This window comes from Felis catus, chromosome B3 (genome assembly GCF_018350175.1).
Source record: "Felis catus isolate Fca126 chromosome B3, F.catus_Fca126_mat1.0, whole genome shotgun sequence".
Lineage (NCBI taxonomy): Eukaryota > Metazoa > Chordata > Mammalia > Carnivora > Felidae > Felis > Felis catus.
Window position 1 is genome coordinate 116,989,564 of NC_058373.1, and position 24,160 is coordinate 117,013,723.

At 39.4% G+C, this 24,160-nt stretch overlaps 1 long non-coding RNA gene across 1 annotated transcript; it reads right to left on the bottom strand.

The window, feature by feature from the left end:
• Positions 1-1,017: 1,017 nt before the first annotated feature.
• LOC123386348 lies at positions 1,018-24,046 on the bottom strand. Its single transcript, XR_006600134.1, has 4 exons — positions 23,832-24,046; positions 19,134-19,176; positions 17,939-18,083; positions 1,018-1,139 (listed from the first exon to the last, which is right to left on the bottom strand). It is a non-coding gene; the product is annotated as an uncharacterized LOC123386348 (long non-coding RNA).
• Positions 24,047-24,160: the final 114 nt, after the last annotated feature.

Sequence of the window (24,160 nt, forward strand, 5' to 3'; positions counted from 1 at the left end):
TGATGCCTGAACCCAAACAGATCTATATCCTGGCGACACAAAAATACCAATGTTGTTGATGGTATTTAAACAAGACATGGAGTCTCATAACATAGTATTAAAGATGTCCAGAATACAATACAAAATGATTTGGCACGCTAACGATCAGAAAAATCTCAGTGTGTATGGAAAAAGACAATCAACAGACCCTAATCCTGAAATGACATAGATGTTGAGATTATCAAAGACTTCAGAGTAGCAGTTACAAGTTGCTGTGAAAAGTAAGAATGACTTTCTTTTTTTTTTTTTTTTTAGGGAATGGAAAGATAGACTCAGAGAAGAAACAGAAGATATAAGAAAAAAATGGATGTTTTAGAACTAAAGATACAATAAGTGAAATAAAAATGTCACTGGGTGGACTCCACAGCAAAGTGGACGTGACCAAGGTAAGCATTAGTGAACTTGCTATCTAAGTGAACTTGGATAGAATAATACCAATTATCCAACATAAATTACAGACCGAAAAAGATTGGGAAAAAAAAATAACAGAGCCTTGGGGACTTATGGGACAATACCAAAAGGTCTAACAGGGTCCTAGAACATAAGAAGCAAGCATAAGTCACAGAAAAAAATATTTGAAGAAATAGTGCTGAAAGCTTCCCAAACGTCTCTGAAGACATCAATCTACAGATTCAAGAAGCTCAGCCAACCTCAAACAAGATAAACGTTAAGAAATCTATGTCCAGCTACATCATAATAAAAAACTGCTGGAGACTGAAGACAAGTGAAAAAAAAAAAATCTTAAAAGTAGCCAGAAAAAAACAACACATTGCTTATAGTGGGAAACATTTCGCGGGACTACGGGTTTTTCATCAGGACTCACAGATGCCAGGAAGAAGAGGAGGAGCATCTTTTTTTTTTTTTAATTTTTTTTTTAACATTTATTTATTTTTGAGACACAGAGAGAGACAGAGCATGAACAGGGGAGGGTCAGAGAGAGGGAGACACAGAATCTGAAACAGGCTCCAGGCTCTGAGCTGTCGGCACAGAGCCTGACGCGGGGCTTGAACTCACAGACCGCGAGATCATGACCTGAGCTGAAGTTGGCAGCTTAACCGACTGAGCCACACAGGTGCCCCGAGGAGGAGCATCTTAAGGTGCTGAAAGAAAGTAAGTGGGAATTCAGAATTGCATTCCTGGGATAAACCAAACTTGCTTAGGACAGCGTCTTGGTTTTCTAACTTTGATGGATTTGGTTTGCTAATATTTTGCTTAATTCCCACCCCCCAACTATGCTCATGAGAAATAGTGATTTAGAATTTTCCTGTCTTGTGTTTTACTTGTCATATTTTGGGTTCAAGATTATGTTGCCTTATAATACAAATAGGGGAGTGATCTCTCTTTTCCTATACTTGGTAACAGCTTGCATAAGACTATTTTATGTGTATTTAAATTTGTTTGGTAGAATGAGTTAGGAAGCCATCTGGGGCTCAAGTTTTCTTTATGGGATTTAAAAAAGTTGATTAAATTTCCTTAATGGTTTGAGGGCATTCAGCTTTTCTATTTTCTCTTGCATCATTTCTGGTAAGTTACCTTAAGTATTTACCCATCTCATCGAAATTTCCAAATTTGTATAGGCACAAAGTTGTATATCTCATTTTTTATTTTTAATGGCTGCATCATCTGGATGTTGTTTTCCTTTTTATTCCTAGTATTGTTTGTTTTGCTTTTTATTACTTTTCTTAGGAGTCTTTCCAGAGATTTTCTTTTTTCAATTTTATGAGTTTTTAAGAAATCAGCTTTTGGTTTTGATTTTCTCTATTTGCCATTTCATTATTTTCTGTATTTATTTTTATTATTTTCCTCCATCCTTTGCCTTTGATATGATCTTGCTAGCCTATTTCTAAATATTTACCTCATTTTCTACCTATAGCTCAATAATTTCCAGCCTTGTTTCTTTTCATATATATACACGTAAGCATGTAAGGTTATAAATATCCTTGTAAGTCTGTTTTATTTTATTTCTTAAGTTGTAATATGTAGTGTTATTTTTATGATCATTCATCTTGAAATAGTTCTAACTTCCTTTATGATGGGAAACAGTCCAGCATTTGGATTACAAGTGTGGAATCTATGGCTTTACTGATTGAATCCAGCACTGCCAGCTGTGTGAGTTTGGGTAAATCACTTCTCGGGAGCACTGGTTTCTTTGGGGGAAATGTAGAAAATAAGAATGATGTCTATCTTGAATGGATTTTTGTACAGATTAAGTAGAGCCTGGCACACAGTAAAGAGCAATGTAAGTATAAGCTGTTACATAGTAGCTGTTACTTCTTTAGTTTCTTTGTTATCACATTTTTTTCTGGTTCTACTTTACAATTTGTTTCTAGTTTTATTGCGTTGTAATCAGAGGACCTTTTCTGTGTGATTTCAATTACTGATGATCCGGTGAAATATTCCACATGTGTTTAAAAAGGCAGTATATTCTGCAGGGTTGAGTGCGGTGTGACAGTGTTTTGGTGTATCAGTCAGTATCCGCTCAGGAAAGTTGGAAACCATTCTAGGTATTTCAGAGAGAATTTAATACAGGATATTGGTTACAAATTTTTTAGAAGAGCAAACAGATAGATAGAAAGACAGAAAGAAGGAAGGAAAAAAGGAAGGAAGGAAAGAAGGAAGGAAGGAAGGAAGGAAGGAAGGAAGGAAGGATGGAAGGAAGGGAGGATGGATGGAAGGAAGGAAGGAAGGAAGGAAGGAAGGAAGGAAGGAAGGGAGGGAGGGGCATTGGAGCTTATTAAAGATGGCTTTGTCCAAAAGCCCAGTATCCCTGTACATCTGAGGATGCTAAAGGACCCACTACTGCCATTAGGATCACTGCTGTTGCTTTGCACAGGTAGGAGCCTGCACAGCGATAGATGATGGAGCCCAGCATCCAGCAGTGACATGGATTGCCGCTAATAGAGTTGTCATCAAAAACAGAAAGAGAACAAAAAAGGCCTTCCCTTTTCCTCCTGCCTTATGATCTCTGACCAGTACCTCCCACTGGCAGAATATAAACTGAAGCTAACTGCCAAAGGAACCTGGAAACATAATTTGTGGGATTCAAGCCTGTTTTGAGACAAAGCAGTGGTCCAAATGTTGTTCCAAATGTTTCGCATGAAGCAAAAATGGAAACTGAATGACTGGCCAACTTAAATGTGTTGTTCAAATCTTCTATATCTTTACTGCTTGTTTTTATCAATCATTGGGGTAATGGGTTGGTATATTTCTTATAGTTCTGTCAATTTTTCCCTTATTTGGATGCATAAAAATGTAATGTTTTTATTTTCTTTTTTTAAATGTTTATTTATTTATTTTGAGGGGGACGGGCAGAGAGAGAGGGAGAGCAGGCCAGGGCTTGAGCCCACCAACTGTGAGGTCATGACCTGAGCCAAAATCAAGGGTCAGATGCTTAACCAACTGAGCCACCCAGGCACCCTGCAAATTTAATGTTTTTAGAGCTTCCTGGTAAATAGAATCTTCTCTACAAATTATGAAGTGACCCTCTTTATCTCTAGTTAGCATTTCTGTCTTAAAGTCTATTACTGTGATGTGACAGCGTTTTTAGGTTGGGTTCCCTAAGAGCAGAGCCCGCATAGGGATTCTGATGCAAACTACCATTTTACCCATTTTTAAGTGTCCAGTTTGTTGGCATAAAGTACATTCATATTGTCTGTAACCATCACTTCTGCCAATGTTTTGTAAATTCCCTCTATAAGACTGAGGAAGTTTCCATTTTTCCTGGTTTGCTGAAAGTTATCATAAAGGTGTGTTAAAATTTGTCAAATGTTTTTTTTTTCCCTCTGAGATGATTATATGTTTTTTTTCTTTTATTCTGTTAATTCGATAAATCATATTGACTTTGTTTTAAAAGATTCCATCAAATTATTCTGGGTTAAAAACCACTTGTTCATGGTGGATTAGCATTTTAATATATTGATGGATTCATTTTGCATTTTATTACGGATTTTAAAGCTTATGTTCCTGAGTGATAGTGCTCTGTAATTTCTTTTTGTTTTAATATCTTTGCAGTTTTGTTATAGCTAAGCGGGCCTCATAAAAATTAATTGGGAAATGTTTCTTCTATTATTTGAAAGAGTTCTTTTTTAACATTGGAATTATTTCTTCCTTAAATGTTTGCTAGAATTCATCACGAAATCCATCTAGGTGTGAAGTTTTCTTTGTGGAAAGGTTATTTACAAATTCAGGTTAACAGATTTTCTATCTCCTTTTTCATCTTTGGTAACTTGTATTATTGGCATAAAGAGGTTTGTAGTATCGCTTATCCTTTTACTGTATGGAACATTTGTAGTTACCTTCTGATACTGGAATTTTGAGGGTTTTTTTTTCCTCTCTTTCTAAAAATTCAGTCTTGTCAGTGTTTACCAATTTTATTAAATTTTCAAAGAAGCAATTTTGGCTTTTATTATTTTTTAAGTTTATTTCTTTATTTTGAGAGAGAGCACAGGAGCATGAGTGAGGGTGGGACAAAGAGAGAGGGAATAGAGAATCCCAAGCAGGCTCCGTGTTGTCAGTGCAGAACCCGATGCAGGGCTTGATCTCATGACCCATGAGATCATGACCTGAGCTGAAATCAAGAGTCGGATGCTTCACCAACTGAGCCACCCAGGTGCCCTGCAAGTTTGACTTAAAAAAAATTGTATTGCTGTTTCTCTATTTTCCATTTTTAAATTACTGTTCTTACCTTTATCATTTTTTTCCTTTTACTTGCTTTGTGTTTAATTTGCTGTTCTTTGTCTAGCTATTAATCTAGATCATTGTTTTAAGCCTTCCTTTTTACTAAGATCAGCATTTATAAATCATCCTCTAAGCAGTGATGAATCTTACACATCTGTTGTATTTTGAGGATATTGAAACTGTTTTCTAGTTTCTTTTATGACTGCTTCTTTGACACATGGGTCATTAGGAGTACGTTGTATAATTTTTAGAATGTGCAGCTTTTATGAATACCTTAGTTATTGATTTCTCATTGAACTTTGTCATGGTCTGAACATATACTCTGCATGCTTTCAATATTTTGAATATTTTTGAATATTTTTGAGATGGCCCAGGAGGGGTCTATTGTGGAGGATGTTCTATGTGCACTTAAGAGAATATTCCACCATTTTTTGGTTGTTGGCTTCTAGAAATGTCAATTAGATTGAGTCACTTGATAGTGCTCATTTTTTCTGTATTCTTATTGATTGAAAAAAATCTACTTGGTCTAGCATTGAAAGAGAAGTGTTAAAATTTCCGAGTTTGTCTATTTCTCCTGTTAGTTCTGTCAAATTTGTTTCCTGTATTTTGAAACTGTAATATGAGATATATAACAATTTGGGATCGTTATGTCTTCCTGATGAACTCATCCTTTTATCTTTATAAAATGTCCTTCTTTATCTCTCATTATAGTCCTTGTGATTTTTTTCTTCCCTCTACATCGTACCAAGGTTCAAGACAATTAATTTTCCTTATAGTCTCCTGATTGTGTGGGGGCAGACATGGCTACCCTTATACTAATGATGTAGTTATTTGGGATTCTATAAATGGTAGGTGTCAATTTTTTTTTTTTTTGAGATGAAGAAAGCTAAGAGACGGAGACATCTAAAAGATAAATAGCTTCTAGGGGAATAGAGTAGAACTTGCAGACATATGTGAGATTCCTAAGAGTCATAAAAATACAAGTGGAAATAATTTTTTGAACTTTTCTATACGACAAGCACAATTTCAAATACTTTACATGTACCAACAGATTTAATATTTGTAACAGCTCTATAGGAGGAGAACATTATTATTTTCTCTCTTTTTTAAAAGTAATCTCTAAACCCAATGTGGGGCTTGAACTCATGATCCTGAGATCAAGAGTTGGATCTTTTACCGACAAAGCCAGCCAGATGCACCCCCCTTTTTTACTCTCTTTTGTAGATGGGAAACGGAGGCTCAGAGAAGTTAGATTACTTGTAGAGCTAGTAAAGGACAGAGGCAGAATGTGAGCCCAGACGGTATGATGTTCAGGGATCCAACTCACCCACTACGGACATACAGTGATAGAGTGATCTCAGGTTAACTGTAAGGTTCTGAATGTGATACACACATCTGATCATGACGCCTGACTGCTCAAATCCTTTTAATGGCTTCTCATGGTGCTTTGGCTGAAGACCAAAAATCTTTACCTGTTCATGTAAGATTTATCTCCTGTGGGGCATTTGGGTGTCTCAGTCAGTTAAGCGTCTGACTTAAGCTCAGGTCATGATCTCATGGTCCGTAAGTTCAAGCCCTGTGTTGGGCTCTGTGCTGTCAGCTCAGAGCCTGGAGCCTACTTCAGATTCTATGTCTCCCTCTCTCTCTGCCCCTCCCCTGCTCTCACTCTGTCTCTCTCTCTTTCTCAAAAATAAATAAACATTAAAAAAAAGATTTATCTTCTGTCCATCTCCCCAACCTCATTTTGATTTACTTTCTCCCTTGGTGCACTTCATTCATACTGCCCATCTCTAAGATTTTCTGGTATAATGTGCTTTCTCCTCCTCCAAGAACATGACATATCCTGGACTCTTGGCCTGAAATTCTCTTTCCCTCTCTTTGTCTCATCATCCTTTAAGTCTCAAACATTACCTCCTCCAGGAAGCCTTCTCTAGTGCTCCTGGGTTAGATTCTCCAGGCTTACCTGCCCACAACAATCTCTAACACTTATCATGCTTGGAACTGCTTGTTGGAGGTATGTCTTCCTTTGTAGACTTTAAGCTCAATAAGGCCAGGGAAGGTAAATCTTATTCACAAGTTGGTCCCTATTAGTTAGTAAAGGGTTTGACACATAACATTCCTACAGTAAACATTTTTTAAGGCCCAAAGTAAAACTGACATCTTTAAAAAACAGTCCTCTCTCTAGACCCATGGCCTCTGAGAATTTGAAATATCATATAAACCCTTCGTGCACTCTATAGGGGTTATACCCAGGACATAATTCATGATCTGAAAATTAGTTCAGCATTCTCTTGGGACCAACCCTTAGGAGATGAGACTTCTGGGAATTTTGCTTTTATAAAAGTGAGAGAAGCATTTCTTCTGGTATTTTGACCTCATAGATTCCCGTCCCATCTGGAACCTACAAAGTCGTGCATTTTTATGAGAAGAAAAAGCAGCCAAAGCTGTGAAATAATCCCTTTTCTTCAGACTCCAAATAAATTTGTTTTAACCAATGAGCAGAGGGCATAGGGGATATTATTTCTACAGAGATTGATTTAAAGTATGAAACAGATGTCAGCCAGTCCCTGAAACCCCAAAGTATTTCCTTGATGCTGTCTCTAGTTCCTCGCAATATTTGTTTATTTTGGATAAAAGCCATTGCCTCTTTTAAAATGCAAACATTAACTACACGTTGAGTGGGTGGAGCTGAAGGAGACAGCATGGTGAGCTGCTTTTCATGTTCACTTGTTTGATTCCCCCTCACCCCCCACAATTTTACGTGAATTAGTACATCATCTCCTTCCCAAACTGACATAGGCTCCATAAAGAGGAAACGGAAGAGAGAAACCAAGAGAAGTCGCTGCCAGGGTGATCCTTCTTGGGAATGGGATGACAAACCCTGGATGCCAGCTCAGCAGGACCTCCAGGGAATGCCATGGAAGGAGGAGGAGTCCTGTGCAGGCAGGCAGAAAAGCTTCACAAAGAGATTGCTTCCTGTTCACACTGTTTCCAGGGACGAGATTTTCTTTTTCCTTCTGCTTTGCTTAGTGACCTACACCTTCCTCTATCCTACCCCTATTCATTTGAAATAAGAGATCTTTTTAAAAAAAAAATTTTTTTTTCAACGTTCATTCATTTTGGGGACAGAGAGAGACAGAGCATGAACGGGGGAGGGGCAGAGAGAGAGGGAGACACAGAATCGGAAACAGGCTCCAGGCTCCGAGCCATCAGCCCAGAGCCCGACGCGGGGCTCGAACTCACGGACCGCGAGATCGTGACCTGGCTGAAGTCGGACGCCTAACCGACTGTGCCACCCAGGCGCCCCAAGAGATCTTTTTAAAAAGAGAGTTTTACTGAAGCATAATTGGTATACAATAAATCGTACATATTTAGTGTGTCCAATGAACTGTGTCGATATAGAAATCTACCTGTGAGCTTTTACACCAATCAAGATAATGAACATACCCACCAATCCCAAAAGTCTCTTTGTCTCTCTTTGTAAATTCTTCCTTCTGCCCCTTCTCACCCTCTCCTAGGCAACTATTGATCTATCACTACAGATGACTTCACATTTTCTTGAATTTTATATAAATGGAACCATGTATGTTTTTCTTTCAGCTGGCATAATTATTTTGAGATTCCTCCATGTTGAATGTATTAATAATAATTTATTACTTTTTCATTCCATTGGATGGATATGCCACAAGTTGTTGCTTCATTTGCTCGTCGCCCATTTGGATTGTTTCCAGTTTGGGGCTGTTACAAATAAAACTACTACGAACATTCATGGAGAAGTTTGTGTAAGTCTCTGTATGGACTTTGGTTGCATTTAGTTCTTTTGGGTAAAGACCAAGGATTGGAGTGGATGGGTCATATGGTAGGAGTTAACTTTTGAAGAAACTGACAAACTGATTTACCATTTTGCATTCCCACCTGCAGTGTATGAGAGTTCTTGTTTTTCGGCTTCCTCACCAGCATTTGGCATGGTCACGCTTTTTTATTTTAGCCATTCGAACGAGCGTGTGATAGTATTTCCTTGTGGTTTTAATTAGTATTCCCTAATGGCTGATGATGCTGAGCATCGTTTCATGCGTTTATTTGCCATCCACACACCTTCTTTGGCGATGTGTCTATTCAAATCCTTTGTCCACTACCAAAAAATCGGGTTGTTTTCATGGTTTTGAATGTTAAGCGTTCTTCATACATACAGAGTAGAAGCCCTTTATCACATATATGCTTTGCAAATGCTTTCCTCAATCTTCCAGTTGTCTTTTGTTCTTTTTTAAAAATGTTTATTTATTTATTTATTTATTATTCATTTAGAGAAAGCGCATGCATGCACAGACAAGTGGGGAGGGGCAGAGAGAGAGGGGGACAGAGGATCTGAAGTGGGCTCTGTGTTGTCAGCACAGAGCCTGAAGCAGGGCTTGAACTCATGAACCGTGAGTTGAACATGACCTGAGCTGAAGTCGGACGCTTAATGGACTTAGCCACCCAGGCACTCTCCAATACCATTTGGGGACTGTCTGCTCTCCACCGAATTGTCTTTGCAACTTTGTCAAAACACAGTTGTTCACATATGTGTGGGCCTATTTCTGGACTCTATTTTGTGCCATTCATTTATTTTTTAATTTTTATGTCAAGGCCATATTGTCTTGGTTATTGTAGTTTTATAACATGTCTCTAAATCAGACGGTGTTACCCTTCCAGATTTAGCTCTCTCAAAGTTACTTTTGGCTAGCCTAGATCCTTTACATTTATCCACGAAATTTAAAATTGCCTTGTGAATTTCTACAAAAAAAAACCTGCTGAGATTTGGACAGGGATTTCATCGAATCTATAGAACAATTTGGGGGGAAACCTGACATTTAAACAATTTTGGTCTTTCAACCCACGAACAAGGCATATATCTCTGTTCATTTAGGACTTCTTTAATTTTCCTGAGCTATTTTTGTAGCTTTCAATGCCCACGTTTTAAACAAGCTTTGTCAGATTTACTCCTATGTGTTTCATGGTTAACACTACTGTAGATGATCATTTTAAGAAATTTCAATTTTTGGTTCGTTGCTAGTAAATAGAAATATTACTGATTTTTAATATTGATCTCTCTATATACTGCAACACTGCTAAATTCACTTAATTCTACGAGCCTTAAAAGATAGATTCCAACAAATTTTCTAAATAACTATACCAAATGTCTACAAGTAAAGACAACTTTATTTCTTTCCAGTCTGGGTGCTTTTATTTCTTATTCTCTTGCTGTACTGACTAGAACCTCGAGTACAATGTTGAATAGAATTGGTGAGAGCAGACATCCTTGTCTTGTTCTAGGTATTAATGGTGAAAGACTGACTGTTTTCCCTCTAAGTATTATGTTAGTAGGAAGGTTTTCTAAATTATTGATATTCGTTGAGAAAGTTCCCTCTGTTCTCAGTCTGCTGAGGTTTTTCATGTTTGTTGTTGTTGTTGTTGTTTTGTTTTGTTTTTTACAGGAACGGATACTGAACTTTGTCAATGCTTTTCCCGGATCTAGTAAAATGATCATATGGTTTTTCTTCCTAAATAACTTAGAAAGTTTGTTAACGGGTGATCCACATCGATTGATTTTTCTACTGTTATTGTACTTTTTATACATTGTTGGATTCAGTTTGATCAAATTTTGTTGAGAATGTTTGCATATGTGTTCATGAGGGATTTTTGATCTTTAGTTTTTCTTTTACTGTAATCTGTCTGGGTTTTGGCATCAGAATAATGCTGAAACTTACAGAATGGATTGGGATGTATTCCTTCCCCTTCAATTTTATAGAAGAGTTTGTGTAGCATTGGTATTATTTCTTCCTTAAATATTTAGTAGAACTCATCAGTAAAGCTATCTGGGCCTGGGGTTTTCTTTGTGTGAAAGTTTTTAACTACTTTTTAAAGTTATTTATTTATTCATTTACTTATTTTGAGACAGAGAGGGAGAGGGAGAGGGAGAGAGAGGGAGGGAGGGAGGGGGAGAGAGGGAGTGAGGGGGAGGGGGAGGGGGAGGGGGAGAGAGAGAGAGAGAGAGAGAGAGAGCAAGCGAGCAAATAGCAAATTGGGGAGGGTCAGAGTGAGAGAATCTTAAGCAGGCTCCACACCCAGCACAGAGCCTGACTTGGGCTCAATCCCATGACCCTGGGATCATGACCTGAGCTGAAATCAACCGTTGGATGCTTAACTGACTGAGCCACCTAGGCACCCCTCAAGTTCTTTTTAGATGCAGAGTTATTCAATTTGTCTATTTCATTTTAAGTATATTTGGTCCATTTCATCTAAATTGCCAAATTTATTACCATAAAGTTGTTCACCATATTTCATTGTTATTTGTTTAGTATCTGTAGAATTTATAGTGAAGTAGCCATTCTCCTTTTTGATTTTGGTCATTTATGTGTTTTTTTTTTCTTTTCTCTTCCTGATTAGTCTGGCTCGATATTTATCAATTTTATTGACCATCTTACAGAATTAGCGCTTAATTTTACTGATTTCTCTCTGTTGTGTTTCTGTTCTCTAGTTCACTGACTTGTTTGTTTGTTTTTTTTTTTAATTTTTTTTTTTAATTTTTTTTTTCAACGTTTATTTATTTTTGGGACAGAGAGAGACAGAGCATGAACGGGGGAGGGGCAGAGAGAGAGGGAGACACAGAATCGGAAACAGGCTCCAGGCTCTGAGCTGTCAGCACAGAGCCCGACGCGGGGCTCGAACTCACGGACTGCGAGATCGTGACCTGGCTGAAGTCGGACGTTTAACCGACTGCGCCACCCAGGCGCCCCTGACTTGTTTTAACCATTATTGTTTCATTTCTTCTGCCCTTCTTTTTCTAGTTTCTTTAGGTGAACACTGAGGTCATTGGTAGGATACCTGTGTTTTTTTTTCCTAATAGAAGCATTTAAAGATAAGGGGGTGGGGGTGGGCAAAATGAGGGAAGGGCAATAGGAGATATAGATTTCCATTATGGAATAAATAAATAATGGAAATAAAAGGCACAGCACAGGGAATACAGTCAGTGGCAATGTAATAGCACTGCATGGTGACAGATTGTAGCTCCACTTGTGGTGAACAAATCCTAACGTAAAAGGAAGGTGAATCAAATGTAATATACCTGAAATTAATGCAACATTGTGTGTCAACTATCTTAAAGATAAAAAGTTATAAATTTCTCCCAAGAAATGGTTTTGTCGCATTCCTTACATGTGGCTATGCTGTATTTTCATTTTTGTTCAGGTGAAAATACTTTCTATATTTCCTTTTGGTTACTTCTCTGATTCACGGATTATTTAGAAGCACGTTATTTCATCTTCAAATAATTGGAGATTTTCCAGAGACCTTGGTAATGCAATTCTGCTGTCAGAGAATCTTCCTTACATGACCTGAATCCTTTTTTGTGTTTATATGATTTATTGTCGAGCTAGCTAACATACAGTGTCTACAGCGTGCTCTTGGCTTCAGAAGGAGATTCCCATTGTTCAACACTTACATACAACACCCAGTGCTCATCCTAACAAGTACCCTCCTCAATGCCCATCATCCATTTCCCCCTGCCAGACCCCATCAATCCTTTTAAATTTACTGAGACACATTTTATGACCCCAAATTTGATTTCTCAGGGTAAATTTTTCCTGTGTACTTGAAAAAGATGTGAATTCTGCTATTGTTGGGTGCAGTGTCAGTTTAGGTCTAGCTGCTCGATTGGTGTTGTTTAAGCCTTTTCTACTTTTACTGATTTTTGTCTCTATTGGTTATCAAGAAAGAGGCATGAAAATTTCTGACTATGGTTACAGATTTGTCTGTGTCTCTGTGAAGTTCTATCAACGTTTATTTAATAGACTTTGAAGCTCTATTATTAGATGCATAAACCCTTTTTATTGTTATATCATCTTGATGAATTAATCCCCTGTCATTAAAAAATGACCTCTTGGGCGCCTGGGTGGCTCAGTCGGTTAAGCGTCCGACTTCGGCTCTGGTCATGATCTCATGGTCCGTGAGTTCGAGCCCCATGTCGGGCTCTGTGCTGACAGCTCAGAGCCTGGAGCCTGTTTCGGATTCTGTGTCTCCCTTTCTCTCTGACCCTCCCCTGTCCATACTCTGTCTCTCTCTGTCTCAAAAATAAATAAACGTCAAAAAAATAAAATAAAAAAAATTACTTCTTCACCACTGATAATATGCTTTGCTCTGAATATTACTGATATTAATGTAGTCACTCCAGCTTTTTTTTTGATTAGCATTATATACATTTTTCTATTCTTTTACTAACTTATTTATGTCTTTATAGTGAATGAGTGTTCATTATAGGGAGCATATAGTTAGTCTTGTTTTTCTGCATCAGTCTGATAATATTCACCTTTTGACTTTAATTACATTTTTATTAGGACACTTAATGTTGTCTCAGCTCATTTTCAAATATTTATTTTTTCTCTATTTCACTTGGTAGTTTCTATTGTTATCTCTTCAAGTTTACTGATCTTTTCTTCTGAAATGACTAATCTGACATTAATCCCATCCAATTTTTTTTTTCTTTCTTTTTCTTTTTTTAACCTCAGACATGATAGTTATTATGTACAGACGTTCAATTTGGGTGATGCCTGGATGGGTCAGTCGGTTAAGTGACCAACTTGTTTTCAGCTCAGGTCATGATCTCGTGGTTTGTGAGATCAAGCCCTGCATTGGGCTCTATGCTGACAGTGTGGAACCTGCTTGGGATTCTCTCTTTCCCTCTCTCTCAAAATAAATAAATAAACTTAAAAAAAAGAGAAGTTCAATTTGGGTCATTTTATTCCTCCATGAGTCTACTTTTTTTTTAACATATGGGATGTAGTTATAATGACTTAATATTTTTGTTGGTTAATTCTTACATCTGTGTCAGTTTTTATTAATTATTCTTATTATTATGGGTCATGTTTTCCTGCTTCTTTTGATAGCTGGTAAGTTTTGGTTGGATGCTACAAATTGTGAACTTTACATTGAGTGTGAAATATTTTTCTCTTCCAAAAAATATCCTAAACTTACTTACTTACTTATTTATTTATTTATGTATTTATTTATTAAATATCCTAAATTTAGTTCTGAGATACAATTAAGCTACTTAGAAATAGTTTGATCCTTCAAGGTTTTGTTTTAAAAAAAATTTTTTTTTTAACATTTATTTATTTTTGAGACAGAGAGAGAGCATGAACAGGGGAGGGTCAGAGAAAGAGGGAGACACAGAATCTGAAACAGGCTCCAGGCTCTGAGCTGTCAGCACAGAGCCTGATGCGGGGCTCGAACCCACGGACCGCGAGATCATGACCTGAGCCGAAGTCGGACGCTTAACCGACTGAGCCACCCAGGCGCCCCAAGGTTTTGCTTTTAAGATTCTTTCGGTGGTACCGGAAGGTGCCAAGACCCTTCTGATTAGTCAACCCATTTTCTTGCCAATTCTGACGTTTTCCACTCCTCTATCTCGTCTTTTAGTGTGGTCCTTTCCGTGGCCTTGGGTAATCTCTTCCCATGAATGTGATGATCAGTATGTTGAAGAGTACTCAGAGCAGATCCTCTGCAGATCTCCAGGATTCTTGCTCTGTGCAGACCTCTTCCTTTGGTACTCTGTCCTGCCAGCCCTGACTACTTTGGTCTCTACCAGACTCTGCTCTCTATGTTTAGGTGTATTTATTTATTTTGAGAGAAGGAGAGAGGCAGAGAAAGAGGGAGAGAAAGAATCCTAAGCAGTTCTGCACTATCAGCACAGACCCCGATTGAGGGCTCAAACTCATGGAACCATGAGATCATGACCTGAACTGAAACCAAGAGTCGGACCCTTATCTGATGGAGCCACCCAGGTGCACCTCTGCTCTGTCTCTTCAAATCAGGAGTCACGCTGCTGGGTTTTGCTTAGGTTTCTCTTCCATGCACCACAGCTTGAAACTCTTTCAGGACAATAAGCAAGGACTATCGTAGGGCTCGCTGTCTCTTGGGATGACTGTCCCTTATTTTATGATATACAGAAAATTGTTATTTTGTTTACTTTTTTGGCTGTTATTCTATCCTGTCTGGAAATGACAGTACAAGGGGTTCTTTTTTTTTTTACCTATAGAATTAGGTCATCATGCTTACCTCCTCACCGAGTCCCTATGGAATAGAGTGGTCAGTGTTAAGTTTAATCATAAGGAGGTCCCTACACAGGATTATCTCAAGACCTCAACTTCTTCATTTGTCAAACCTTGGGTTTCTGATTGAGATGAATATTTACAGCCACAGACAGATTTCTCTACAAGAGCAAGAAAATACTTAAAGGGGTTTTTTGAGACTCCATGTCAGGGTTATTCTGCAGATTAAGAATAGGAGAAATTCTTGTCCCTTGAAATCTCTTTAATGATGATAATCAGTAGGACTTGAGAGTTTCTTAAATGTTACTTTAGTTTCTTTTTCCCATAGGATCCAAAAGCTCTTAACAAATATAGTAATCAGTATATAAACTAGAATCACAATCAAAGTGGTTCCCCCCGACCTCCACCAATTCTCACCACTGCTTCTGGGCCTTTCCCCACCTGGCCCTCCCCCCCCCCCCCATTCTCTGTGTTTCTCTCTCTCCTCCCTCATTCTTTCTGTCTCTGAATTTCTCTTTCTATGTTGGAACACAAGACATGGACATTTTATATCCGGAATGATTATATATTTATATGGATATATATTTATATCCATAAAGCACTGGCTAAGTCATTTCAACACCCACTGACTTTTAACAAAGTAATAATAAGGGCTAAACTAATTGTCACCTGTCTATCTGATGGGACTCCTGGTGCTAAGTAACGGAGCGCGTAGGTCAGGGTTTCTCGTGGTTAACAGATTTCATCTGTTTAATCCTGCTGTGTAGGCCATCACTTATTAAGTGCTTAAAGGGGCTAGGGCTATGTAGGGTGCTATAGTGGGGGAAGGCCGGGGTGGGGGGAGGAAAGAGCTACCGAAGGAAAGGTGCTCCCAGGTAATATACAGTTAGTTCCAAGTGCTGTTCTCAGAAGTTTGTCTCGTATGGGACTGCTTCTAAGCTATAACAGCCAAGTGCAAAAGCTGTGAGAGACCGTATCTCTCACAAAACCTAAAATATTTGCCTCTGGCCCTTCACGGACAATGTTGGCTGACCTTGCTCTAGGCTGTATTGCAAACAAGATAGTTGTTTCAGTAGCTGTCTCAGAACCCAGTCCGTGTCTCAGAACCCAGTCCGGGGCTTTGTACATAGAAGTTACCCAATAAGTACTTAACAGATGATGAATAACGACTTCTGTTCTCAGAAGTCCTGCTTTGGACTCAGAAGCGATGCAGGGGCCCATTATAATTGGTTAGAATGACTACAAAAAACGTGCTTTTGTTTGCTGTATATGTTCAACTGACCTAGCACTCTTGGATTTAACACTAAGAATGTTTTGCATTTTTGGCCTAGACCCACTGGTAGCCATTTTCCTGGAGACAATGGGTGAGGCTGCCCCAAATGGGGCCAGGAAACACAGCTTCTGTCTGGCTCTCCATAGCTACCTTTTTCAACACTTTCTTTAAAGAGTAGTGGAGTCAGATTACATGGGTTTGTTGCACTCTAAACTTGGGCAGGACAGGAACCTCTAAGCCTCCGTTCCTTCGTCTGAAACATGAGAACACTCTTTCACAGAGGGTTAGTGGGGGAATTGGAGATGCTGTGCGCAAAGCGTTTACTACAGTGCCTGGCCTACAGTAATAATGATGACATAATAATGACGTCATTATTCATCATCTGTTAAGTACTTATTGGGTAACTTCTACGTACAAAGCCCCGGACTGGGTTCTGAGACACGCTACTGAAAAAACTATCTTGTTTGCAATACAGCCTAGAGCAAGGTCAGCCAACATTGTCCGTGAAGGGCCAGAGGCAAATATTTTAGGTTTTGTGAGAGATACGGTCTCTCTCACAGCTTTTGCACTTGGCTGTTCTGGCTCAAAAGCAGTCCCATACGAGACAAACGAAAGGATCCGGATGTGGTCCAAAAGCTCCAGGAGGCCATTAAAATATAATATGATAAGTGCTATGATAATGTGGGGAATATTCTAGCCCCTCGCTACTCAAAGTACGGTCCTCAGACCAGCAACCCTGACAACACCACGGAGCTTGTGAGAAATGGAGAACCTCGTACTCTGCCCCAGAACTGTGGAATCAGAGTCTGTATTTAATAACAGAAGGTCTGGTAGGAGACCCTTCATAGAAGGAAGAACATGCGATCTGAAAGCTGAAAGACAAGTAGATTGTTTCCAGGTGACATAGGGGCCTGGGGACACCTTTCAGGCAGAAAGAACGGCAAGTAGAAAGGCCTGGAGGCAGGAGAGCGCATGCTTGAAGAACTGGAGGTGTTGGGGCTTTGTTAAGATGTTAACTCAGGGTAGAAGAGATTTAAGGAACCTAACAGTCAAATGCAGGGGCTTGATTTTGTTTAGATCCTGTTTTGAAGAAACCGATTATCAAAAGACATTTTTGGGGGTGCCTGGATGGCTCAGTCTGTTGAGCGTCTGACTCTTGGCTTCGGCTCAGGTCATGATCTCGCGGCTTTGTGGGTTCGAGCCCCGCATCTGCGCATCTCCCCCCACCCCACCCCCAGTAGTGCTGTCTCTGTCTCTCTCAAAGAAATTTTAAAACGTTATTTCTAAAAAGACATTTTTGAGACCATTGAAAATCCGAATACAGAGTAGGTGTTAATACCATTGGCTGTGATGATGGTTCTGTGTTTATATAAGGAAATGTCTGTATTGTGGCGCCTGGGTGGCTCAGTAGGTTAAGCATCCAACTTTGGCTCAGGTCACGATCTCGTGGTTCGTGGGTTTGAGCCCCGCATTGGGCTCTGTGCTGACAGCTCCCATCAGTTCTGTGTCTCCCTCTCTCTCTGCCCCTCCCCTGCTCACATTCTGTCTCTGTCTCTCTCTCAAAAATAAACAAACATTAAAAAAATGTAAAAAAAAAAAAAAGTCTGTACGTATTAAAGATACATATGGAAAGACTTAGGGGAAAAATGACCCGATGACAGGAACTGGCTTGAAAACATATTCTCCAGAGAGGAAGCAGATAAAAAGGAACGTATGACGAAAGGAGGGCCAAAAGTAAGTAATTATTGAATCAGGGGATGGGCACATGAGGTTCAATGTATGATTCTCCCCTCTTGTGTGTACTTTTGACAACACTCATAATAAAAAGTTAAAAAAGAACTTTGGAATTCATCCAATCTCTTACCTTTGCTTTTATGTGAAGTTCAGTTCACGATTAAACTATCCTGAGAGTGATGCACAACGCCCTATTTTCCTCCTTTGAAGACAATTCAGAAGCCCTTGACTGAAGGTCACGTTGAGCCCAATGGATCTGTGTGCATTTTCTTTTGCTAGAAGAAGCAGAGAAACATGGCTCTGCGGAGGTTTTACTCCATTTCTTTAAGCCGATGCATTTGGGCCCAGGGGTGGGGCCGCTGCCCAGAGGTAGCACAGACCGGTGCCTGGAGGACGCCCCCCCCCCCGCCCCGCCCCCGGCACAGCCAGGCCTGTGGCTTGGTGGGCAGCGTTGTGCAAGGGCCATGAGAAGAATGTGCATTTTGAAATCATGTATCCAGTGACTGTCGATGGTGAAGATTATAGATTTTTCATCCTGTGGGGACATTTACCACATCTCTGGGAGGATCAATGAAAAGGAAATGAGACCAGAGTAAAGGGGCTGGCTTTGGAGTTACCATTTTGCAGGGCTGTAGACTTGAGAAAGCTACTAGGTCTCTTGGGGCTTCATTTCATCACCTGTTAATTTATTTCAGCGACTCACTGGGGTTGTTGTGAAGACTTAAGGAGATTATTTGTCTAAAACTTGGTCTCAGGGCACCTGGGTGGCTCAGCTGCTTAAGTGTCTGACTCTTGGTTTCAGCTTGGGTAGGGATCCCATGGTTTTGAGAGTATGAACCCCACGTGCAGAGCCTGCTTGGGATTCTCTCCCCTTCTCTCTGCCCCTTCCTGGGTTTCTCTCTTTCTCTCTCTCTCAAAAGAAATAAATAAACTAAAAGAATTTTTAAAATATAAATAAAAACTTGGTCTCATTGGAAGCTGTAATACCTGATCAATAATGTTGCATTTTTTCTGAACTGGACTTCTTAGTCTTCTCCCTTCTTTCTTAGCTTGGAAAACTTATTTTTGGCTCTCAAATTTGACTGCTCTCCCTGGTACCCTGTTTTCATTTCTAATGCAAAATGTGACCGTTAGCATGTGCCTCTTAACCTGGATCTTCTTCCTGCCTGGAATGTTGACGTGATCCTGGAGGTGCAGTAGCCATCTTGCCATCATGAGGATTATCCTACAACCTAAGGGTGTCAGGGCAGAAAGGTAGGAGGAGGCTTAGGTCCTTAATGGCAGTGTCAGACTATACCAGGATTGGACTACCCACTGAATCTCACCTTTGAAGAACACACATTCCAGAGTTTAAACCTCTAATTGTCTCTGAAATAAGAAAGAAAATAGTACGGGTTAGAAAGTGTTGCAGAATACTGACAAACGATGATCTGAAGACTGGACATATGGGCTTACTAGATTCTTCTACTTCTATGTGTGTATGTGTGCGTGCGCATGTGCCCACGTGTGTGAAAATTTTCGCAATAAAAAATTCCCCCATGTTGATTGTAATGTGATGCTCCAGCTCATAATTAAGCCCTTTCAAGAGCAGAGCACAAAAGTCTCCTGATGGCAGAGTTTCATCGGCCTCCCCAAATACCCAGGCCTGCCAATGGGGTCCTGCCAAGCTGCTGCCCCCTGCTGGCCCTGCCACATTGCGTGTGCCAGAGTTTAAGCTTTCTGACCACAGTGGAGGGTCTTGGTTGCAACTCTATCTACTGAAGTTTTCAGGCAGAGATCTGGCTCTTGATTTCAGCTATGTAATGGGTAAATGTACCTTCTGTTTTAAAATTTTTAATATCTGCTGTTTACAAAGCACCATGGACCCTCGAAGATGGCATGTGGGGAAATATAGAGACGTAAAACCCTGTCATGTTGTGCGGATGAGGATTCATAAAGCTCCCCCTGGAACCGATGCCCTCCTTTTTATTCTCATTCCCCTAATTTTTCCAGCTCTCTACTTGTGGACATGTTCTGGGATGTATTTCTGAAAGCCCATCCTTTCTACTTTTATTTGATTTCAGGTGTCATGGCTGTGACGCTTGTGACATATTTGACATGGACCAGGGAGAGGGAAGGGACCGGGCGTGCAGCTCAATTCACCAGGGAGGGTATGGAGTCATTTCTGTGACCCCCAGATCTAAATAGAAGAAGGAATACCTCCAATTCTATACAATCTCTTCCAGAAAACAGAATAGAATGAAACACTTCCCAACTCATGGGATTACTTAATTACTCTGATACAAAACCAGGCAAGAGATTACAAGAAAAGAAAACCACAGGCCAATATCCTTCATGAACATAGGTACCAAAATTCCCAAAGATACGTTAGCAGATTGAATCTAGCACATTCTGTGCATCTGTCCATCCACCCATTCATCCATCCATCCACCTACCTGTGTATCTACTTCGCTATGACCAAGTGGGTTTTATCCTGGGAATGCAAGAAGGCTAGCTCAATTTTTAAATAGCAATCAATGTAATAGCAAAAATGTATATGTAGATAGCCATCAATAGTAATAATTTAAAGAGGAAAAACCACTTGATCATACTAATTGCTGCAGAAAAAAAAAACTTTTGACACAATTCAACATTTAACCATGATAAAAAACTTTTGGTGAACTAGAAATAGAAGGCAACACTCTAGACCTCATAGAAAGCATCTACAAAAAATCTACAGCTAACATCATACTTAAAGGCGCAGAGTTTTTCTTCTTCTTCTTGGTTTTTGTTTTTAAAGCTTATTTTTTTATTTTGAGAGAGAGAGAAAATAAGAGTGAGTCAGGGACAGGGAGAGAGGGGGAGAGAGAATCCCAAGCAGGCTCTGCACTGTCAGCACAGAGCCCGATGTGGGGCTCGAACTCACAAACTGTGAGATCCTGACTTGAGCAAAAATCAAGAGTTGGATGCTTAACTGGCTGAGCCACCCAGACATTCCACAATGTTTTTCTTCTAACGTCAGGAATAAGACTGGATGTCCACTCTCCTCACCCCGAACCAACATGGTACTGAGTTCTAGCTAGTGCAATAAGGCAAGGGGAAAAAAAAGGCATATATTTTGGAAAGGAAGAAATGAAAGTATCCTTATTCACAGATGACATGATTAAGAAAATCCCAAGAAATCTAAGTGAGCTCATTGACACAGCAGGTGCAAAGTCTGTTGACAATTCAGTTTTATTTTTATATACTGGCAATGAACAGTTAGAACCTAAATTTTAATACAAATACAGTAGTCCCCCCCATAACAAAAAAAAAATAGAGAAAAAAAGAAATACTGAGGTATAACTCTAACCAAACATGTATAAGTTCTGCATACTAACAAACTTACAAACTCATGAAAGAAATCAAAGACTTAAAAAAAAAAGACAGATATACATCTTGTTCATGAGTTGAAAGTCTCAACATAGTAAAAATGTCAGTTCCCCCCAAGTTGATCTACAAATTTAACATAATTGCAATACAAATATCAGAAGAACTTTTTTATAGTTGGTCAAGCTTACTCTAAAACTTATTTGCAATGGCAAGGGAACTAGAATAACCAAACAATTTTGCAAAAAAATAAAATAAAATAAAATAAAATAAAATAATAAAATAATAAAATAAAATAATAAAATAAAATAATAAAGTAAAATAATAAAATAAAATAATAAAATAAAATAAAATAATAAAATAAATTTGAGGAATCCCACGATACAATTTGAAGACTTTCTATACAGTACAGAAACCAAGACAGTGTGGTATTAATGATGGAACAAACAATAGAACATTCAGAAACCAGACACTGAGACACCAGAAATTGACCCACACGAATATGGCCAATTGATTTTTGACAGAGGTTCAAAGGCAATTCAATGGAGACAGGGTTATCTTTTCAACAAATAGTGTTAGAACAAGTGGACACCCACGTATTAAAAAAAACGAAAACCTAAACTTCACACCAATGCACAAATGAATTCAAATCGATCACAGATCTAAATGTAAAACAAAGAACTATAAAACTTTTACAGCCAAACATAGGGAAAAATCTTCATGATCGGGATTAGGCAAAGAATCCTTTTTTTAAAAAATTTTTTTCATATTTATTTTTGAGAGAGAGAGAGAGAGACAGAGTATAAGCAGGGGCGGGGCGGAGAGAGAGGGAGACACAGAATCCGAAGCAGGCTCTGAGCTGTCAGCGCAGAGCCTGAGGCGGGGCTTGAACTCATGAACCTCGAGATCATGACCTGACCTGAAGTCGGCCACTTAACCAACGGAGCCACCCAGGCGCCCCATGGACTAGGTAAAGAATTCTTTAGGACAACAAAAACATGACCCACAATAGAAAATATTGGTAAATTAGACTCTGACAAAATAAAAAAACTTTGCTCTGATAAAAATGTTGTTAAGAGAATGAAAATACATAGTACACACTGGGAAAAAATATTTGTAAGTCGCATATCAGAGGTCTTGTAGGCAGAGTTTATAAAAAGCTTTCAAAACATAACAAGAAGGGCAGGATTGATCTAACCATCTCAGTCCCGCGTATTTACCCTAGAACAATAAAAACTTTGGTTCGTGCAACTCTGTTGAAAATCTACCCAAACTGGACACAACCCAAATATCCATCAAAAGGGAATAAAAAACAAACTGGCTCATCTGTACAATGAAATTTTACACACCAATAGAAAGGACTGAACTGCTGATACACGCAACAACTGGATATTCTTCAAGGCATTATTCTCAAAGGTTATACACAGTATTATTCCATTTATGTGACGTTCTTGAGAAGACTAAAGTATAATCTATTTTTAAATTTTTTTTAACATTTATTTATTTTTGAGACAGAGAGAGACAGAACACGAACAGGGGAGGGTCAAAGAGAGAGGGAGACACAGAATCTGACACAGGCTCCAGTCTCAGCTGTCAGCACAGAGCCTGATGCGGGGCTCGAACTCATGGACTGTGAAATCATGACCTGAGTCAAAGTCGGACGCTTAACCAACAGAGCTACCCAGGGGCCCCAAGAAGACTAAAGTATAAAAAAAGAGAATAGATTAGGGGTGATGGGAAGGTGTGATTACAGAGATTAACGGGGACACCTTTTTGGTAAGAGACTATTCCATATCCTGACTGTGTGGTAGTTAACATTAATCAATACGTGTGTTAAAATCCACAGACCTTTGCCTCACGTGTTAACTTAAAAAATAAAATAAACATTTGGGTCTTTAATAATAACAGACATTTACTTTTCTGAAATAATTTCTGAAAACTCTAAGAATCAGGGGTTTGAATTTTTTGGCCTCACGAGATCATTTTAGCTCTGATCTTTACGGAGCAGTTATTTTGGAAAGGACTAAGGAGAGATTCATCTGTATTTAATTTAATTGCTACCAATGCTGGAATCTTGGGTCAAAACTCAATCTTGAATACTAAAGATCGAATACGCAATCTTTAATTACAGAATACTAGAGAATTTTAAAAGTAGGTGTTTGATTCATCCCCGAAACAGTCATTTCTTTAATGTGTAGGGCAAGATAAGGGGGCGCAGAGTAAGAGTCATTCCAACCTAATTAGAACACATTTGCATTCCAGCCAGGAACTGTTTTGACCACAGTGGCTTAAACAGAACAGGGACTCAACCCTCTACTTTTCTTCTCTTCCATCCTTGGCGTATGGCCTACACCTCACTGGCCGTAGTTGATGATCTCCAACCATTATGTTTAACTTTCCAAGGGAATGAGGAAGACATGTTTACACTTCCAAGGGAATGGGGAGGATTTGCAAAAGGGTGCACCTTCCAGCTGAGTCAAGTCCTTTGACGAAGTTTTCTTTGAGGTTCCTTATATACTTCCTCTCACTGGCCAGACCTTGGTCACACGGCTATACCAATCTGCGAGGGAGGTTGGGAGACACAGTCTTTTGGCTGGGCCCACTGCAGCCCAGGATAAAATCAGAGTTTTGTTATTTAGGGAAGCAGGGAAAAGATAGACTAGGAATTCACTCACGTGATTAAGGAGGCCAAGAAGTCCTATGACCTGCCATCTGGAAGCTGGGGAGCAAGGAAAGGTGGTGGCATAGTTCAGTCCAGGTCTGAAAGTCTGAAAACCAGGAACGCTGTTGTCCGAGGGCAGAAGATGGACGTCCTGGCCCAGGCGGAGACCAAATTCACCCCTCCTCCACCCAGGCGGAGACCAAATTCACCCCTCCTCCACTGTTTTGTTCTATTCGGGCCCTCAACCGATTTGATGATGCCCACCTGCATCAGTGAGGCGGGCTTCTTTATTCAACCCACCAGTTCAAATGCTAATCTCTTCCACCAACACCCTCCCGGACA